The following is a 19,873-nucleotide window of genomic DNA, read 5'->3' as shown; positions in this document are numbered from 1 at the left end:
TTCAGGTAATGATCAGTACACTAAGCTGACTTGGTTCACCAAATTACGTTCTTCTATGTAGTAGCGTTCGTTTCCAGTAACAGTTTGAATTTTTAGGTTTTACTCTGTTTTCTCCTATATTGATAGATGTATTTGGAACTCTAAATCCAACACGGTTTGTGCTAGCTTCTTGAAACTTGACACAATAATGTAGTTTCACGTTCTATCTCTATGTTTTGTTTCCTCTTGATGTAGCCCTAAGCAGTGACTGGCGAGAAACACTTTCATGGAAAGGGGTTGCCAAGCATCCAAAAATTACGAATGTCCAGAAATCTCAGCAAATATTTTTTCACCCAAACTGGATGATACTTTCAGGTAATGATCAGTACACTAAGCTGACTTGGTTCCCCAAATTTCGTTCTTCTATGTTGAAGCGTTCGTTTCCAGTAACAGTTTGAATTTTTAGGTTTCACTCTGTTTTCTCCTATATTGATAGATGTATTTGGAACTCTAAATCCAACACGGTTTGTGCTAGCTTCTTCAAACTTGACACAATAATGTAGTTTCACGTTCTATCTCTATGTTTTGTTTCCTCTTGATGTAGCCCTAAGGAGTGAATGGCGAGAAACACTTCCATATAAAGGGGTTGCCAAGCGTCCAAAAATTACGAATCTCCAGAAATCTCAGCAAATATTTTTTCACCCAAACTGGATGATACTTTCAGGTAATGATCAGTACACTAAGCTGACTTGGTTCACCAAATTTCGTTCTTCTGTGTTGTAGCGTTCGTTTCCAGTAACAGTTTGAATTTTTAGGTTTCACTCTGTTTTCTCCTATATTGATAGATGTATTTGGAACTCTAAATCCAACACGGTTTGTGCTAGCTTCTTGAAACTTGACACAATAATGTAGTTTCACGTTCTATCTCTATGTTTTGTTTCCTCTTGATGTAGCCCTAAGCAGTGACTGGCGAGAAACACTTCCATTTAAAGGGGTTGCCAAGCGTCCAAAAATTACGAATCTCCAGAAATCTCAGCAAATATTTTTTCACCCAAACTGGATGATACTTTCAAGTAATGATCAGTACACTAAGGCGACTTGGTTCCCGCAACTTCGTCCTTCTATGTTGAAGCGTTCATTTCCAGTAACAGTTTGAATTTTTAGGTTTCACTCTATTTTCTCCTATATTGATAGATGTATTTGGAACTCTAAATCCAACACGGTTTGTGCTAGCTTCTTGAAACTTGACACAATAAAGTAGTTTCACGTTCTGTCTCTATGTTTTGTTTCCTCTTGATGTAGCCCTAAGCAGTGACTGGCGAGAAACACTTCCATATAAAGGGGTTGCCAAGCGTCCAAAAATTACGAATCTCCAGAAATCTCAGCAAATATTTTTTCAACCAAACTGGATGATACTTTCAGGTAATGATCAGTTCACTAAGCTGACTTGGTTCACCAAATTTCGTTCTTCTATGTAGTAGCGTTCGTTTCCAGTAAGAGTTTGAATTTTTAGGTTTCACTCTGTTTTCTCCTATATTGATAGATGTATTTGGAACTCTAAATCCAACACGGTTTGTGCTAGCTTCTTGAAACTTGACACAATAAAGAAGTTTCACGTTCTGTCTCTATGTTTTGTTTCCTCTTGATGTAGACCTAAGGAGTGACTGGCGACAAACACTTTCATGGAAACGGGTTGCCAAGCTTCCAAAAATTACGAATCTCCAGAAATCTCAGCAAATATTTTTTCACCCAAACTGGATGATACTTTCAGGTAATGATCAGTACACTAAGGCGACTTGGTTCCCGAAACTTTGTTCTTCTATGTTGAAGCGTTCATTTCCAGTAACAGTTTGAATTTTTGGGTTTCATTCTGTTTTCTCCTATATTGATAGATGTATTTGGAACTCTAAATCCAACACGGTTTGTGCTAGCTTCTTGAAACTTGACACAATAAAGTAGTTTCACCTTCTGTCTCTATGTTTTGTTTTCTCTTGATGTAGCCCTTAGCAGTGACTGGCGAGAAACACTTTCATGGAAATGGGTTGCCAAGCTTCCAAAAATTACGAATCTCCAGAAATCTCAGCAAATATTTTTTCACACAAACTGGATGATCCTTTCAGGTAATGATCAGAACACTAAGCCCACTTGGTTCACCAAATTTCGTTCTTCTATGTTGAAGCGTTCTTTTCCAGTAACAGTTTGAATTTTTAGGTTTCACTCTGTTTTCTCCTATATTGATAGATGTATTTGGAACTCTAAATCCAACACGGTTTGTGCTAGCTTCTTGAAACTTGACACAATAATGTAGTTTCACGTTCTATCTCTATGTTTTCTTTCCTCTTGATGTAGCCCTAAGCAGTGACTGGCGAGAAACACTTCCATATAAAGGGGTTGCCAAGCGTCCAAAAATTACGAATCTCCAGAAATCTCAGCAAATATTTTTTCACCCAAACTGGATGATACTTTCAGGTAATGATCAGTACACTAAGCTGACTTGGTTCCCCAAATTTCATTCTTCTATGATGAAGCGTTCATTTCCAGTAACAGTTTGAATTTTTAGGTTTCACTCTGTTTTCTCCTATATTGATAGATGTATTTGCAACTCTAAATCCAACACGGTTTGTGCTAGCTTCTTGAAACTTGACACAATAAAGTAGTTTCACGTTCTATCTCTATGTTTTGTTTCCTCTTGATGTAGCCCTAAGCAGTGACTGGCGAGAAACACTTTCATGGAAAGGGGTTGCCAAGCATCCAAAAATTACGAATCTCCAGAAATCTCAGCAAATATTTTTTCACCCAAACTTGATGATAGTTTCAGGTAATGATCAGTACACTAAGGCGACTTGGTTCCCGAAACTTCGTTCTTCTATGTTGAAGCGTTCGTTTCCAGTAACAGTTTGAATTTTTAGGTTTCACTCTGTTTTCTCCTATATTGATAGATGTATTTGGAACTCTAAATACAACACGGTTTGTGCTAGCTTCTTTAAACTTGACACAATAATGTAGTTTTACGTTCTATCTCTACGTTTTGTTTCCTCTTGATGTACCCCTAAGCAGTGACGGGCGATAAACACTTTCATGGAAAGGGGCTGCCAAGCTTCCAAAAATTACGTATCTCCAGAAATCTCAGCAAATATTTTTTCACCCAAACTTGATGATAGTTTCAGGTAATGATCAGTACACTAAGGCGACTTGGTTCCCGAAACTTCGTTCTTCTATGTTGAAGCGTTCATTTCCAGTAACAGTTTGAATTTTTAGGTTTCACTCTGTTTTCTCCTATATTGATAGATGTATTTAGAACTCTAAATCCAACACGGTTTGTGCTAGCTTCTTGAAACTTGACACAATAAAGTAGTTTCACGTTCTGACTCTATGTTTTGTTTCCTCTTGATGTAGCCCTAAGCAGTGACTGGCGAGAAACACTTTCATGGAAAGGGGTTGCCAAGCATCCAAAAATTACGAATCTCCAGAAATCTCAGCAAATATTTTTTCACCCAAACTTGATGATAGTTTCAGGTAATGATCAGTACACTAAGCTGACTTGGTTCCCCAAATTTCATTCTTCTATGTTGAAGCGTTCGTTTCCAGTAACAGTTTGAATTTTTAGGTTTCATTCTGTTTTCTCCTATATTGATAGATGTATTTGGAACTCTAAATCCAACACGGTTTGTGCTAGCTTCTTGAAACTTGACACAATAAAGTAGTTTCACGTTCTGTCTCTATGTTTTGTTTCCTCTTGATGTAGCCCTAAGCAGTGACTGGCGAGAAACACTTCCATGGAAAGGGGTTGCCAAGCGTCCAAAAATTACGAATCTCCAGAAATCTCAGCAAATATTTTTTCAACCAAACTGGATGATACTTTCAGGTAATGATCAGTACACTAAGCTGACTTGGTTCACCAAATTTCGTTCTTCTATGTAGTAGCGTTCGTTTCCAATAACAGTTTGAATTTTTAGGTTTCACTCTGTTTTCTCCTATATTGATAGATGTATTTGCAACTCTAAATCCAACACGGTTTGTGCTAGCTTCTTGAAACTTGACACAATAAAGTAGTTTCACGTTCTATCTCTATGTTTTGTTTCCTCTTGATGTAGCCCTAAGCAGTGACTGGCGAGAAACACTTTCATGGAAAGGGGTTGCCAAGCATCCAAAAATTACGAATCTCCAGAAATCTCAGCAAATATTTTTTCACCCAAACTTGATGATAGTTTCAGGTAATGATCAGTACACTAAGGCGACTTGGTTCCCGAAACTTCGTTCTTCTATGTTGAAGCGTTCGTTTCCAGTAACAGTTTGAATTTTTAGGTTTCACTCTGTTTTCTCCTATATTGATAGATGTATTTGGAACTCTAAATACAACACGGTTTGTGCTAGCTTCTTTAAACTTGACACAATAATGTAGTTTTACGTTCTATCTCTACGTTTTGTTTCCTCTTGATGTACCCCTAAGCAGTGACGGGCGATAAACACTTTCATGGAAAGGGGCTGCCAAGCTTCCAAAAATTACGTATCTCCAGAAATCTCAGCAAATATTTTTTCACCCAAACTTGATGATAGTTTCAGGTAATGATCAGTACACTAAGGCGACTTGGTTCCCGAAACTTCGTTCTTCTATGTTGAAGCGTTCATTTCCAGTAACAGTTTGAATTTTTAGGTTTCACTCTGTTTTCTCATATATTGATAGATGTATTTGGAACTCTAAATCCAACACGGTTTGTGCTAGCTTCTTGAAACTTGACACAATAAAGTAGTTTCACGTTCTGACTCTATGTTTTGTTTCCTCTTGATGTAGCCCTAAGCAGTGACTGGCGAGAAACACTTTCATGGAAAGGGGTTGCCAAGCATCCAAAAATTACGAATCTCCAGAAATCTCAGCAAATATTTTTTCACCCAAACTTGATGATAGTTTCAGGTAATGATCAGTACACTAAGCTGACTTGGTTCCCCAAATTTCATTCTTCTATGTTGAAGCGTTCGTTTCCAGTAACAGTTTGAATTTTTAGGTTTCATTCTGTTTTCTCCTATATTGATAGATGTATTTGGAACTCTAAATCCAACACGGTTTGTGCTAGCTTCTTGAAACTTGACACAATAAAGTAGTTTCACGTTCTGTCTCTATGTTTTGTTTCCTCTTGATGTAGCCCTAAGCAGTGACTGGCGAGAAACACTTCCATGGAAAGGGGTTGCCAAGCGTCCAAAAATTACGAATCTCCAGAAATCTCAGCAAATATTTTTTCAACCAAACTGGATGATACTTTCAGGTAATGATCAGTACACTAAGCTGACTTGGTTCACCAAATTTCGTTCTTCTATGTAGTAGCGTTCGTTTCCAATAACAGTTTGAATTTTTAGGTTTCACTCTGTTTTCTCCTATATTGATAGATGTATTTGGAACTCTAAATCCAACACGGTTTGTGCTAGCTTCATGAAACTTGACACAATAATGTAGTTTCACGTTCTATCTCTATGTTTTGTTTCCTCTTGATGTAGCCCTAAGCAGTGACTGGCGAGAAACACTTCCATATAAAGGGGTTGCCAAGCGTCCAAAAATTACGAATCTCCAGAAATCTCAGCAAATATTTTTTCACCAAAACTGGATGATACTTTCAGGTAATGATCAGTCCACTAAGCTGACTTGGTTCCCCAAATTTCGTTCTTCTATGTAGTAGCGTTCATTTCCAGTAACAGTTTGAATTTTTAGGTTTCACTCTGTTTTCTCCTATATTGATAGATGTATTTGGAACTCTAAATCCAACACGGTTTGTGCTAGCTTCTTGAAACTTGACACAATAAAGTAGTTTCACGTTCTATCTCTATGTTTTGTTTCCTCTTGATGTAGCCCTAAGCAGTGACTGGCGATAAACACTTTCATGGAAAGGGGTTGCCAAGCATCCAAAAATTACGAATCTCCAGAAATCTCAGCAAATATTTTTTCACCCAAACTTGATGATCCTTTCAGGTAATGATCAGAACACTAAGCCCACTTGGTTCACCAAATTTCATTCTTCTACGTTGAAGCGTTCGTTTCCAGTAACAGTTTGAATTTTTAGGTTTCACTCTGTTTTCTCCTATATTGATAGATGTATTTGGAACTCTAAATCCAACACGGTTTGTGCTAGCTTCTTGAAACTTGACACAATAAAGTAGTTTCACGTTCTCTTTCTATGTTTTGTTTCCTCTTGATGTAGCCCTTAGCAGTGACGGGCGAGAAACACTTTCATGGAAACGGGTTGCCAAGCTTCCAAAAATTACGAATCTCCAGAAATCTCAGCAAATATTTTTTCACCCAAACTGGATGATACTTTCAGGTAATGATCAGTACACTAAGCTGACTTGGTTCACCAAATTACGTTCTTCTATGTAGTAGCGTTCGTTTCCAGTAACAGTTTGAATTTTTAGGTTTCATTCCGTTTTCTCCTATATTGATAGATGTATTTGGAACTCTAAATCCAACACGGTTTGTGCTAGCTTCTTGAAACTTGACGCAATAAAGTAGTTTCACGTTCTGACTCTATGTTTTGTTTCCTCTTGATGTAGCCCTTAGCAGTGACTGGCGAGAAACACTTCCATATAAAGGGGTTGCCAAGCGTCCAAAAATTACGAATCTCCAGAAATCTCAGCAAATATTTTTTCACCCAAACTGGATGATACTTTCAGGTAATGATCAGCACACTAAGCTGACTTGGTTCCCCAAATTTCATTCTTCTGTGTTGTAGCGTTCGTTTCCAGTAACAGTTTGAATTTTTAGGTTTCACTCTGTTTTCTCCTATATTGATAGATGTATTTGGAACTCTAAATCCAACACGGTTTGTGCTAGCTTCTTGAAACTTGACACAATAAAGTAGTTTCACGTTCTATCTCTATGTTTTGTTTCCTCTTGATGTAGCCCTAAGCAGTGACTGGCGAGAAACACTTTCATGGAAAGGGGTTGCCAAGCATCCAAAAATTACGAATCTCCAGAAATCTCAGCAAATATTTTTTTCACCCAAACTGGATGATAGTTTCAGGTAATGATCAGTACACTAAGGCGACTTGGTTCCCCAAATTTCGTTCTTCTATGTTGAAGCGTTCGTTTCCAGTAACAGTTTGAATTTTTAGGTTTCACTCTGTTTTCTCCTATATTGATAGATGTATTTGGAACTCTAAATCCAACACGGTTTGTGCTAGCTTCTTCAAACTTGACACAATAATGTAGTTTCACGTTCTATCTCTATGTTTTGTTTCCTCTTGATGTAGCCCTAAGCAGTGACTGGCGAGAAACACTTCCATATAAAGGGGTTGCCAAGCGTCCAAAAATTACGAATCTCCAGAAATCTCAGCAAATATTTTTTCACCCAAACTGGATGATACTTTCAGGTAATGATCAGTACACTAAGCTGACTTGGTTCACCAAATTTCGTTCTTCTATGTAGTAGCGTTCGTTTCCAGTAACTGTTTGAATTGTTAGGTTTCACTCTGTTTTCTCCTATATTGAAAGATGTATTTGGAACTCTAAATCCAACACGGTTTGTGCTAGCTTCTTGAAACTTGACACAATAAAGTAGTTTCACGTTCTGTCTCTATGTTTTGTTTCCTCTTGATGTAGCCCTAAGCAGTGACTGGCGAGAAACACTTCCATATAAAGGGGTTGCCAAGCGTCCAAAAATTACGAATCTCCAGAAATCTCAGCAAATATTTTTTCAACCAAACTGGATGATACTTTCAGGTAATGATCAGTACACTAAGCCGACTTGGTTCACCAAATTTCGTTCTTCTACGTTGAAGCGTTCGTTTCCAGTAACAGTTTGAATTTTTAGGTTTCACTCTGTTTTCTCCTATATTGATAGATGTATTTGGAACTCTAAATCCAACACGGTTTGTGCTAGCTTCTTGAAACTTGACACAATAAAGAAGTTTCACGTTCTGTCTCTATGTTTTGTTTCCTCTTGATGTAGACCTAAGGAGTGACTGGCGACAAACACTTTCATGGAAACGGGTTGCCAAGCTTCCAAAAATTACGAATCTCCAGAAATCTCAGCAAATATTTTTTCACCCAAACTGGATGATACTTTCAGGTAATGATCAGTACACTAAGCTGACTTGGTTCACCCAATTTCATTCTTCTATGTTGAAGCGTTCGTTTCCAGTAACAGTTTGAATTTTTAGGTTTCACTCTGTTTTCTCCTATATTGATAGATGTATTTAAAACTCTAAATACAACACGGTTTTACTAGCTTCTTGAAACTTGACACAATAAAGAAGTTTCACGTTCTGTCTCTATGTTTTCTTTCCTCTTGATGTAGCCCTAAGCAGTGACTGGCGAGAAACACTTTCATGGAAAGGGGTTGCCAAGCATCCAAAAATTACGAATCTCCAGAAATCTCAGCAAATATTTTTTCACCCAAACTGGATGATAGTTTCAGGTAATGATCAGTACACTAAGGCGACTTGGTTCCCGAAACTTTGTTCTTCTATGTTGAAGCGTTCATTTCCAGTAACAGTTTGAATTTTTAGGTTTCATTCTGTTTTCTCCTATATTGATAGATGTATTTGGAACTCTAAATCCAACACGGTTTTTGCTAGCTTCTTGAAACTTGACACAATAAAGTAGTTTCACCTTCTGTCTCTATGTTTTGTTTTCTCTTGATGTAGCCCTTAGCAGTGACTGGCGAGAAACACTTTCATGGAAATGGGTTGCCAAGCTTCCAAAAATTACGAATCTCCAGAAATCTCAGCAAATATTTTTTCACACAAACTGGATGATCCTTTCAGGTAATGATCAGAACACTAAGCCCACTTGGTTCACCAAATTTCGTTCTTCTATGTTGAAGCGTTCTTTTCCAGTAACAGTTTGAATTTTTAGGTTTCACTCTGTTTTCTCCTATATTGATACATGTATTTGGAACTCTAAATCCAACACGGTTTGTGCTAGCTTCTTGAAACTTGACACAATAATGTAGTTTCACGTTCTATCTCTATGTTTTGTTTCCTCTTGATGTAGCCCTAAGCAGTGACTGGCGAGAAACACTTCCATATAAAGGGGTTGCCAAGCGTCCAAAAATTACGAATCTCCAGAAATCTCAGCAAATATTTTTTCACCCAAACTGGATGATACTTTCAGGTAATGATCAGTACACTAAGCTGACTTGGTTCCCCAAATTTCATTCTTCTATGATGAAGCGTTCATTTCCAGTAACAGTTTGAATTTTTAGGTTTCACTCTGTTTTCTCCTATATTGATAGATGTATTTGGAACTCTAAATCCAACACGGTTTGTGCTAGCTTCTTGAAACTTGACACAATAAAGTAGTTTCACGTTCTATCTCTATGTTTTGTTTCCTCTTGATGTAGCCCTAAGCAGTGACTGGCGAGAAACACTTTCATGGAAAGGGGTTGCCAAGCATCCAAAAATTACGAATCTCCAGAAATCTCAGCAAATATTTTTTCACCCAAACTGGATGATACTTTCAGGTAATGATCAGTACACTAAGGCGACTTGGTTCCCGAAACTTCGTTCTTCTATGTTGAAGCGTTCGTTTCCAGTAACAGTTTGAATTTTTAGGTTTCACTCTGTTTTCTCCTATATTGATAGATGTATTTGGAACTCTAAATCCAACACGGTTTGTGCTAGCTTCTTGAAACTTGACACAATAATGTAGTTTCACGTTCTATCTCTATGTTTTGTTTCCTCTTGATGTAGCCCTAAGCAGTGACTGGCGAGAAACATTTCCATATAAAGAGGTTGCCAAGCGTCCAAAAATTACGAATCTCCAGAAATCTCAGCAAATGTTTTTTCAACCAAATTGGATGATAGTTTCAGGTAATGATCAGTACACTAAGCTGACTTGGTTCCCCAAATTTCATTCTTCTATGTTGAAGCGTTCGTTTCCAGTAACAGTTTGAATTTTTAGGTTTCACTCTGTTTTCTCCTATATTGATAGATGTATTTGGAACTCTAAATCCAACACGGTTTGTGCTAGCTTCTTGAAACTTGACACAATAAAGTAGTTTCACGTTCTATCTCTATGTTTTGTTTCCTCTTGATGTAGCCCTAAGCAGTGACTGGCGAGAAACACTTTCATGGAAAGGGGTTGCCAAGCATCCAAAAATTACGAATCTCCAGAAATCTCAGCAAATATTTTTTCACCCAAACTTGATGATAGTTTCAGGTAATGATCAGTACACTAAGGCGACTTGGTTCCCGAAACTTCGTTCTTCTATGTTGAAGCGTTCGTTTCCAGTAACAGTTTGAATTTTTAGGTTTCACTCTGTTTTCTCCTATATTGATAGATGTATTTGGAACTCTAAATCCAACACGGTTTGTGCTAGCTTCTTGAAACTTGACACAATAATGTAGTTTCACGTTCTATCTCTATGTTTTGTTTCCTCTTGATGTAGCCCTAAGCAGTGAATGGCGAGAAACACTTCCATATAAAGGGGTTGCCAAGCGTCCAAAAATTACGAATCTTTAGAAATCTCAGCAAATGTTTTTTCAACCAAACTGGATGATACTTTCAGGTAATGATCAGTACACTAAGCTGACTTGGTTCCCCAAATTTCATTCTTCTATGTTGAAGCGTTCGTTTCCAGTAACAGTTTGAATTTTTAGGTTTCACTCTGTTTTCTCCTATATTGATAGATGTATTTGGAACTCTAAATCCAACACGGTTTGTGCTAGCTTCTTGAAACTTGACACAATAAAGAAGTTTCACGTTCTGTCTCTATGTTTTGTTTCCTCTTGATGTAGACCTAAGGAGTGACTGGCGACAAACACTTTCATGGAAACGGGTTGCCAAGCTTCCAAAAATTACGAATCTCCAGAAATCTCAGCAAATATTTTTTCACCCAAACTGGATGATACTTTCAGGTAATGATCAGTACACTAAGGCGACTTGGTTCCCCAAATTTCGTTCTTCTATGTTGAAGCGTTCGTTTCCAGTAACAGTTTGAATTTTTAGGTTTCACTCTGTTTTCTCCTATATTGATAGATGTATTTGGAACTCTAAATACAACACGGTTTGTGCTAGCTTCTTTAAACTTGACACAATAATGTAGTTTCACGTTCTATCTCTACGTTTTGTTTCCTCTTGATGTACCCCTAAGCAGTGACGGGCGATAAACACTTTCATGGAAAGGGGCTGCAAAGCTTCCAAAAATTACGTATCTCCAGAAATCTCAGCAAATATTTTTTCACCCAAACTTGATGATAGTTTCAGGTAATGATCAGTACACTAAGGCGACTTGGTTCCCGAAACTTCGTTCTTCTATGTTGAAGCGTTCATTTCCAGTAACAGTTTGAATTTTTATGTTTCATTCCGTTTTCTCCTATATTGATAGATGTATTCGGAACTCTAAATCCAATACGGTTTGTGCTAGCTTCTTGAAACTTGATGCAATAAAGTAGTTTCACGTTCTGACTCTATGTTTTGTTTCCTCTTGATGTAGCCCTTAGCAGTGACTGGCGAGAAACACTTCCATATAAAGGGGTTGCCAAGCGTCCAAAAATTACGAATCTCCAGAAATCTCAGCAAATATTTTTTCACCCAAACTGGATGATACTTTCAGGTAATGATCAGTACACTAAGCTGACTTGGTTCCCCAAATTTCATTCTTCTATGTTGAAGCGTTCGTTTCCAGTAACAGTTTGAATTTTTAGGTTTCACTCTGTTTTTTTCCTATATTGATAGATGTATTTGGAACTCTAAATCCAACACGGTTTGTGCTAGCTTCTTGAAACTTGACACAATAAAGTAGTTTCACGTTCTATCTCTATGTTTTGTTTCCTCTTGATGTAGCCCTAAGCAGTGACTGGCGAGAAACACTTTCATGGAAAGGGGTTGCCAAGCATCCAAAAATTACGAATCTCCAGAAATCTCAGCAAATATTTTTTCACCCAAACTGGATGATACTTTCAGGTAATGATCAGTACACTAAGCTGACTTGGTTCACCAAATTTCGTTCTTCTATGTAGTAGCGTTCGTTTCCAGTAACAGTTTGAATTGTTAGGTTTCACTCTGTTTTCTCCTATATTGAAAGATGTATTTGGAACTCTAAATCCAACACGGTTTGTGCTAGCTTCTTGAAACTTGACACAATAATGTAGTTTCACGTTCTATCTCTATGTTTTGTTTCCTCTTGATGTAGCCCTAAGCAGTGACTGGCGAGAAACACTTCCATATAAAGGGGTTGCCAAGCGTCCAAAAATTACGAATCTCCAGAAATCTCAGCAAATATTTTTTCACACAAACTGGATGATCCTTTCAGGTAATGATCAGAACACTAAGCCCACTTGGTTCACCAAATTTCGTTCTTCTACGTTGAAGCGTTCGTTTCCAGTAACAGTTTGAATTTTTAGGTTTCACTCTGTTTTCTCCTATATTGATAGATGTATTTGGAACTCTAAATCCAACACGGTTTGTGCTAGCTTCTTGAAACTTGACACAATAAAGTAGTTTCACGTTCTCTTTCTATGTTTTGTTTCCTCTTGATGTAGCCCTTAGCAGTGACTGGCGAGAAACACTTTCATGGAAACGGGTTGCCAAGCTTCCAAAAATTACGAATCTCCAGAAATCTCAGCAAATATTTTTTCACCCAAACTGGATGATACTTTCAGGTAATGATCAGTACACTAAGCTGACTTGGTTCACCAAATTACGTTCTTCTATGTAGTAGCGTTCGTTTCCAGTAACAGTTTGAATTTTTAGGTTTCACTCTGTTTTCTCCTATATTGATAGATGTATTTGGAACTCTAAATCCAACACGGTTTGTGCTAGCTTCTTGAAACTTGACACAATAATGTAGTTTCACGTTCTATCTCTATGTTTTGTTTCCTCTTGATGTAGCCCTAAGCAGTGACTGGCGAGAAACACTTCCATATAAAGGGGTTGCCAAACGTCCAAAAATTACGAATCTCCAGAAATCTCAGCAAATATTTTTTCACCCAAACTGGATGATACTTTCAGGTAATGATCAGTACACTAAGCTGACTTGGTTCACCAAATTTCGTTCTTCTGTGTTGTAGCGTTCGTTTCCAGTAACAGTTTGAATTTTTAGGTTTCACTCTGTTTTCTTCTATATTGATAGATGTATTTGGAACTCTAAATCCAACACGGTTTGTGCTAGCTTCTTGAAACTTGACACAATAAAGTAGTTTCACGTTCTATCTCTATGTTTTGTTTCCTCATGATGTAGCCCTAAGCAGTGACTGGCGAGAAACACTTTCATGGAAAGGGGTTGCCAAGCATCCAAAAATTACGAATCTCCAGAAATCTCAGCAAATATTTTTTCACCCAAACTGGATGATACTTTCAGGTAATGATCAGTACACTAAGCTGACTTGGTTCCCCAGATTTCGTTCTTCTATGTTGAAGCGTTCGTTTCCAGTAACAGTTTGAATTTTTAGGTTTCACTCTGTTTTCTCCTATATTGATAGATGTATTTGGAACTCTAAATCCAACACGGTTTGTGCTAGCTTCTTCAAACTTGACAAAATAATGTAGTTTCACGTTCTATCTCTATGTTTTGTTTCCTCTTGATGTAGCCCTAAGCAGTGAATGGCGAGAAACACTTCCATATAAAGGGGTTGCCAAGCGTCCAAAAATTACGAATCTCCAGAAATCTCAGCAAATATTTTTTCACCCAAACTGGATGATACTTTCAGGTAATGATCAGTCCACTAAGCTGACTTGGTTCCCCAAATTTCGTTCTTCTGTGTTGTACCGTTCGTTTCCAGTAACAGTTTGAATTTTTAGGTTTCACTCTGTTTTCTCCTATATTGATAGATGTATTTGGAACTCTAAATCCAACACGGTTTGTGCTAGCTTCTTGAAACTTGACACAATAATGTAGTTTCACGTTCTATCTCTATGTTTTGTTTCCTCTTTATGTAGCCCTAAGCAGTGACTGGCGAGAAACACTTCCATATAAAGGGGTTGCCAAGCGTCCAAAAAATACGAATCTCCAGAAATCTCAGCAAATATTTTTCCACCCAAACTGGATGATACTTTCAGGTAATGATTAGTACACTAAGCTGACTTGGTTCCCCAAATTTCATTCTTCTGTGTTGGAGCGTTCGTTTCCAGTAACAGTTTGAATTTTTAGGTTTCACTCTGTTTTCTCCTATATTGATAGATGTATTTGGAACTCTAAATCCAACACGGTTTGTGCTAGCTTCTTGAAACTTGACACAATAAAGTAGTTTCACGTTCTATCTCTATGTTTTGTTTCCTCTTGATGTAGCCCTAAGCAGTGACTGGCGAGAAACACTTTCATAGAAAGGGGTTGCCAAGCATCCAAAAATTACGAATCTCCAGAAATCTCAGCAAATATTTTTTCACCCAAACTGGATGATACTTTCAGGTAATGATCAGTACACTAAGGCGACTTGGTTCCCCAAATTTCGTTCTTCTATGTTGAAGCGTTCGTTTCCAGTAACAGTTTGAATTTTTAGGTTTCACTCTGTTTTCTCCTATATTGATAGATGTATTTGGAACTCTAAATCCAACACGGTTTGTGCTAGCTTCTTCAAACTTGACACAATAATGTAGTTTCACGTTCTATCTCTATGTTTTGTTTCCTCTTGATGTAGCCCTAAGCAGTGACTGGCGAGAAACACTTCCATATAAAGGGGTTGCCAAGCGTCCAAAAATTACGAATCTCCAGAAATCTCAGCAAATATTTTTTCACCCAAACTGGATGATACTTTCAGGTAATGATCAGTACACTAAGCTGACTTGGTTCACCAAATTTCGTTCTTCTATGTAGTAGCGTTCGTTTCCAGTAACTGTTTGAATTGTTAGGTTTCACTCTGTTTTCTCCTATATTGAAAGATGTATTTGGAACTCTAAATCCAACACGGTTTGTGCTAGCTTCTTGAAACTTGACACAATAAAGTAGTTTCACGTTCTGTCTCTATGTTTTGTTTCCTCTTGATGTAGCCCTAAGCAGTGACTGGCGAGAAACACTTCCATATAAAGGGGTTGCCAAGCGTCCAAAAATTACGAATCTCCAGAAATCTCAGCAAATATTTTTTCAACCAAACTGGATGATACTTTCAGGTAATGATCAGTACACTAAGCCGACTTGGTTCACCAAATTTCGTTCTTCTACGTTGAAGCGTTCGTTTCCAGTAACAGTTTGAATTTTTAGGTTTCACTCTGTTTTCTCCTATATTGATAGATGTATTTGGAACTCTAAATCCAACACGGTTTGTGCTAGCTTCTTGAAACTTGACACAATAAAGAAGTTTCACGTTCTGTCTCTATGTTTTGTTTCCTCTTGATGTAGACCTAAGGAGTGACTGGCGACAAACACTTTCATGGAAACGGGTTGCCAAGCTTCCAAAAATTACGAATCTCCAGAAATCTCAGCAAATATTTTTTCACCCAAACTGGATGATACTTTCAGGTAATGATCAGTACACTAAGCTGACTTGGTTCACCAAATTTCATTCTTCTATGTTGAAGCGTTCGTTTCCAGTAACAGTTTGAATTTTTAGGTTTCACTCTGTTTTCTCCTATATTGATAGATGTATTTAAAACTCTAAATACAACACGGTTTTACTAGCTTCTTGAAACTTGACACAATAAAGAAGTTTCACGTTCTGTCTCTATGTTTTGTTTCCTCTTGATGTAGCCCTAAGCAGTGACTGGCGAGAAACACTTTCATGGAAAGGGGTTGCCAAGCATCCAAAAATTACGAATCTCCAGAAATCTCAGCAAATATTTTTTCACCCAAACTGGATGATAGTTTCAGGTAATGATCAGTACACTAAGGCGACTTGGTTCCCGAAACTTTGTTCTTCTATGTTGAAGCGTTCATTTCCAGTAACAGTTTGAATTTTTAGGTTTCATTCTGTTTTCTCCTATATTGATAGATGTATTTGGAACTCTAAATCCAACACGGTTTGTGCTAGCTTCTTGAAACTTGACACAATAAAGTAGTTTCACCTTCTGTCTCTATGTTTTGTTTTCTCTTGATGTAGCCCTTAGCAGTGACTGGCGAGAAACACTTTCATGGAAATGGGTTGCCAAGCTTCCAAAAATTACGAATCTCCAGAAATCTCAGCAAATATTTTTTCACACAAACTGGATGATCCTTTCAGGTAATGATCAGAACACTAAGCCCACTTGGTTCACCAAATTTCGTTCTTCTATGTTGAAGCGTTCTTTTCCAGTAACAGTTTGAATTTTTAGGTTTCACTCTGTTTTCTCCTATATTGATAGATGTATTTGGAACTCTAAATCCAACACGGTTTGTGCTAGCTTCTTGAAACTTGACACAATAATGTAGTTTCACGTTCTATCTCTATGTTTTGTTTCCTCTTGATGTAGCCCTAAGCAGTGACTGGCGAGAAACACTTCCATATAAAGGGGTTGCCAAGCGTCCAAAAATTACGAATCTCCAGAAATCTCAGCAAATATTTTTTCACCCAAACTGGATGATACTTTCAGGTAATGATCTGTACACTAAGCTGACTTGGTTCCCCAAATTTCATTCTTCTATGATGAAGCGTTCATTTCCAGTAACAGTTTGAATTTTTAGGTTTCACTCTGTTTTCTCCTATATTGATAGATGTATTTGGAACTCTAAATCCAACACGGTTTGTGCTAGCTTCTTGAAACTTGACACAATAAAGTAGTTTCACGTTCTATCTCTATGTTTTGTTTCCTCTTGATGTAGCCCTAAGCAGTGACTGGCGAGAAACACTTTCATGGAAAGGGGTTGCCAAGCATCCAAAAATTACGAATCTCCAGAAATCTCAGCAAATATTTTTTCACCCAAACTGGATGATACTTTCAGGTAATGATCAGTACACTAAGGCGACTTGGTTCCCGAAACTTCGTTCTTCTATGTTGAAGCGTTCGTTTCCAGTAACAGTTTGAATTTTTAGGTTTCATTCTGTTTTCTCCTATATTGATAGATGTATTTGGAACTCTAAATCCAACACGGTTTGTGCTAGCTTCTTGAAACTTGACACAATAATGTAGTTTCACGTTCTATCTCTATGTTTTGTTTCCTCTTGATGTAGCCCTAAGCAGTGACTGGCGAGAAACATTTCCATATAAAGAGGTTGCCAAGCGTCCAAAAATTACGAATCTCCAGAAATCTCAGCAAATGTTTTTTCAACCAAACTGGATGATAGTTTCAGGTAATGATCAGTACACTAAGCTGACTTGGTTCCCCAAATTTCATTCTTCTATGTTGAAGCGTTCGTTTCCAGTAACAGTTTGAATTTTTAGGTTTCACTCTGTTTTCTCCTATATTGATAGATGTATTTGGAACTCTAAATCCAACACGGTTTGTGCTAGCTTCTTGAAACTTGACACAATAAAGTAGTTTCACGTTCTATCTCTATGTTTTGTTTCCTCTTGATGTAGCCCTAAGCAGTGACTGGCGAGAAACACTTTCATGGAAACGGGTTGCCAAGCTTCCAAAAATTACGAATCTCCAGAAATCTCAGCAAATATTTTTTCACCCAAACTGGATGATACTTTCAGGTAATGATGAGTACACTAAGGCGACTTGGTTCCCCAAATTTCGTTCTTCTATGTTGAAGCGTTCGTTTCCAGTAACAGTTTGAATTTTTAGGTTTCACTCTGTTTTCTCCTATATTGATAGATGTATTTGGAACTCTAAATACAACACGGTTTGTGCTAGCTTCTTTAAACTTGACACAATAATGTAGTTTCACGTTCTATCTCTACGTTTTGTTTCCTCTTGATGTACCCCTAAGCAGTGACGGGCGATAAACACTTTCATGGAAAGGGGCTGCAAAGCTTCCAAAAATTACGTATCTCCAGAAATCTCAGCAAATATTTTTTCACCCAAACTTGATGATAGTTTCAGGTAATGATCAGTACACTAAGGCGACTTGGTTCCCGAAACTTCGTTCTTCTATGTTGAAGCGTTCATTTCCAGTAACAGTTTGAATTTTTATGTTTCATTCCGTTTTCTCCTATATTGATAGATGTATTCGGAACTCTAAATCCAATACGGTTTGTGCTAGCTTCTTGAAACTTGACGCAATAAAGTAGTTTCACGTTCTGACTCTATGTTTTGTTTCCTCTTGATGTAGCCCTTAGCAGTGACTGGCGAGAAACACTTCCATATAAAGGGGTTGCCAAGCGTCCAAAAATTACGAATCTCCAGAAATCTCAGCAAATATTTTTTCACCCAAACTGGATGATACTTTCAGGTAATGATCAGTACACTAAGCTGACTTGGTTCCCCAAATTTCATTCTTCTATGTTGAAGCGTTCGTTTCCAGTAACAGTTTGAATTTTTAGGTTTCACTCTGTTTTTTTCCTATATTGATAGATGTATTTGGAACTCTAAATCCAACACGGTTTGTGCTAGCTTCTTGAAACTTGACACAATAAAGTAGTTTCACGTTCTATCTCTATGTTTTGTTTCCTCTTGATGTAGCCCTAAGCAGTGACTGGCGAGAAACACTTTCATGGAAAGGGGTTGCCAAGCATCCAAAAATTACGAATCTCCAGAAATCTCAGCAAATATTTTTTCACCCAAACTGGATGATACTTTCAGGTAATGATCAGTACACTAAGCTGACTTGGTTCACCAAATTTCGTTCTTCTATGTAGTAGCGTTCGTTTCCAGTAACAGTTTGAATTGTTAGGTTTCACTCTGTTTTCTCCTATATTGAAAGATGTATTTGGAACTCTAAATCCAACACGGTTTGTGCTAGCTTCTTGAAACTTGACACAATAATGTAGTTTCACGTTCTATCTCTATGTTTTGTTTCCTCTTGATGTAGCCCTAAGCAGTGACTGGCGAGAAACACTTCCATATAAAGGGGTTGCCAAGCGTCCAAAAATTACGAATCTCCAGAAATCTCAGCAAATATTTTTTCACACAAACTGGATGATCCTTTCAGGTAATGATCAGAACACTAAGCCCACTTGGTTCACCAAATTTCGTTCTTCTACGTTGAAGCGTTCGTTTCCAGTAACAGTTTGAATTTTTAGGTTTCACTCTGTTTTCTCCTATATTGATAGATGTATTTGGAACTCTAAATCCAACACGGTTTGTGCTAGCTTCTTGAAACTTGACACAATAAAGTAGTTTCACGTTCTCTTTCTATGTTTTGTTTCCTCTTGATGTAGCCCTTAGCAGTGACTGGCGAGAAACACTTTCATGGAAACGGGTTGCCAAGCTTCCAAAAATTACGAATCTCCAGAAATCTCAGCAAATATTTTTTCACCCAAACTGGATGATACTTTCAGGTAATGATCAGTACACTAAGCTGACTTGGTTCACCAAATTACGTTCTTCTATGTAGTAGCGTTCGTTTCCAGTAACAGTTTGAATTTTTAGGTTTCACTCTGTTTTCTCCTATATTGATAGATGTATTTGGAACTCTAAATCCAACACGGTTTGTGCTAGCTTCTTGAAACTTGACACAATAATGTAGTTTCACGTTCTATCTCTATGTTTTGTTTCCTCTTGATGTAGCCCTAAGCAGTGACTGGCGAGAAACACTTCCATATAAAGGGGTTGCCAAACGTCCAAAAATTACGAATCTCCAGAAATCTCAGCAAATATTTTTTCACCCAAACTGGATGATACTTTCAGGTAATGATCAGTACACTAAGCTGACTTGGTTCACCAAATTTCGTTCTTCTGTGTTGTAGCGTTCGTTTCCAGTAACAGTTTGAATTTTTAGGTTTCACTCTGTTTTCTTCTATATTGATAGATGTATTTGGAACTCTAAATCCAACACGGTTTGTGCTAGCTTCTTGAAACTTGACACAATAAAGTAGTTTCACGTTCTATCTCTATGTTTTGTTTCCTCATGATGTAGCCCTAAGCAGTGACTGGCGAGAAACACTTTCATGGAAAGGGGTTGCCAAGCATCCAAAAATTACGAATCTCCAGAAATCTCAGCAAATATTTTT

Source organism: Spermophilus citellus (genome assembly GCF_964194105.1).
Source record: "Spermophilus citellus genome assembly, chromosome: 5".
In the NCBI taxonomy this organism is placed as follows: Eukaryota; Metazoa; Chordata; class Mammalia; order Rodentia; family Sciuridae; genus Spermophilus; species Spermophilus citellus.
The sequence above is the reverse complement of the archived record's forward strand: the minus strand, read 5'-3'. Positions refer to the sequence as shown.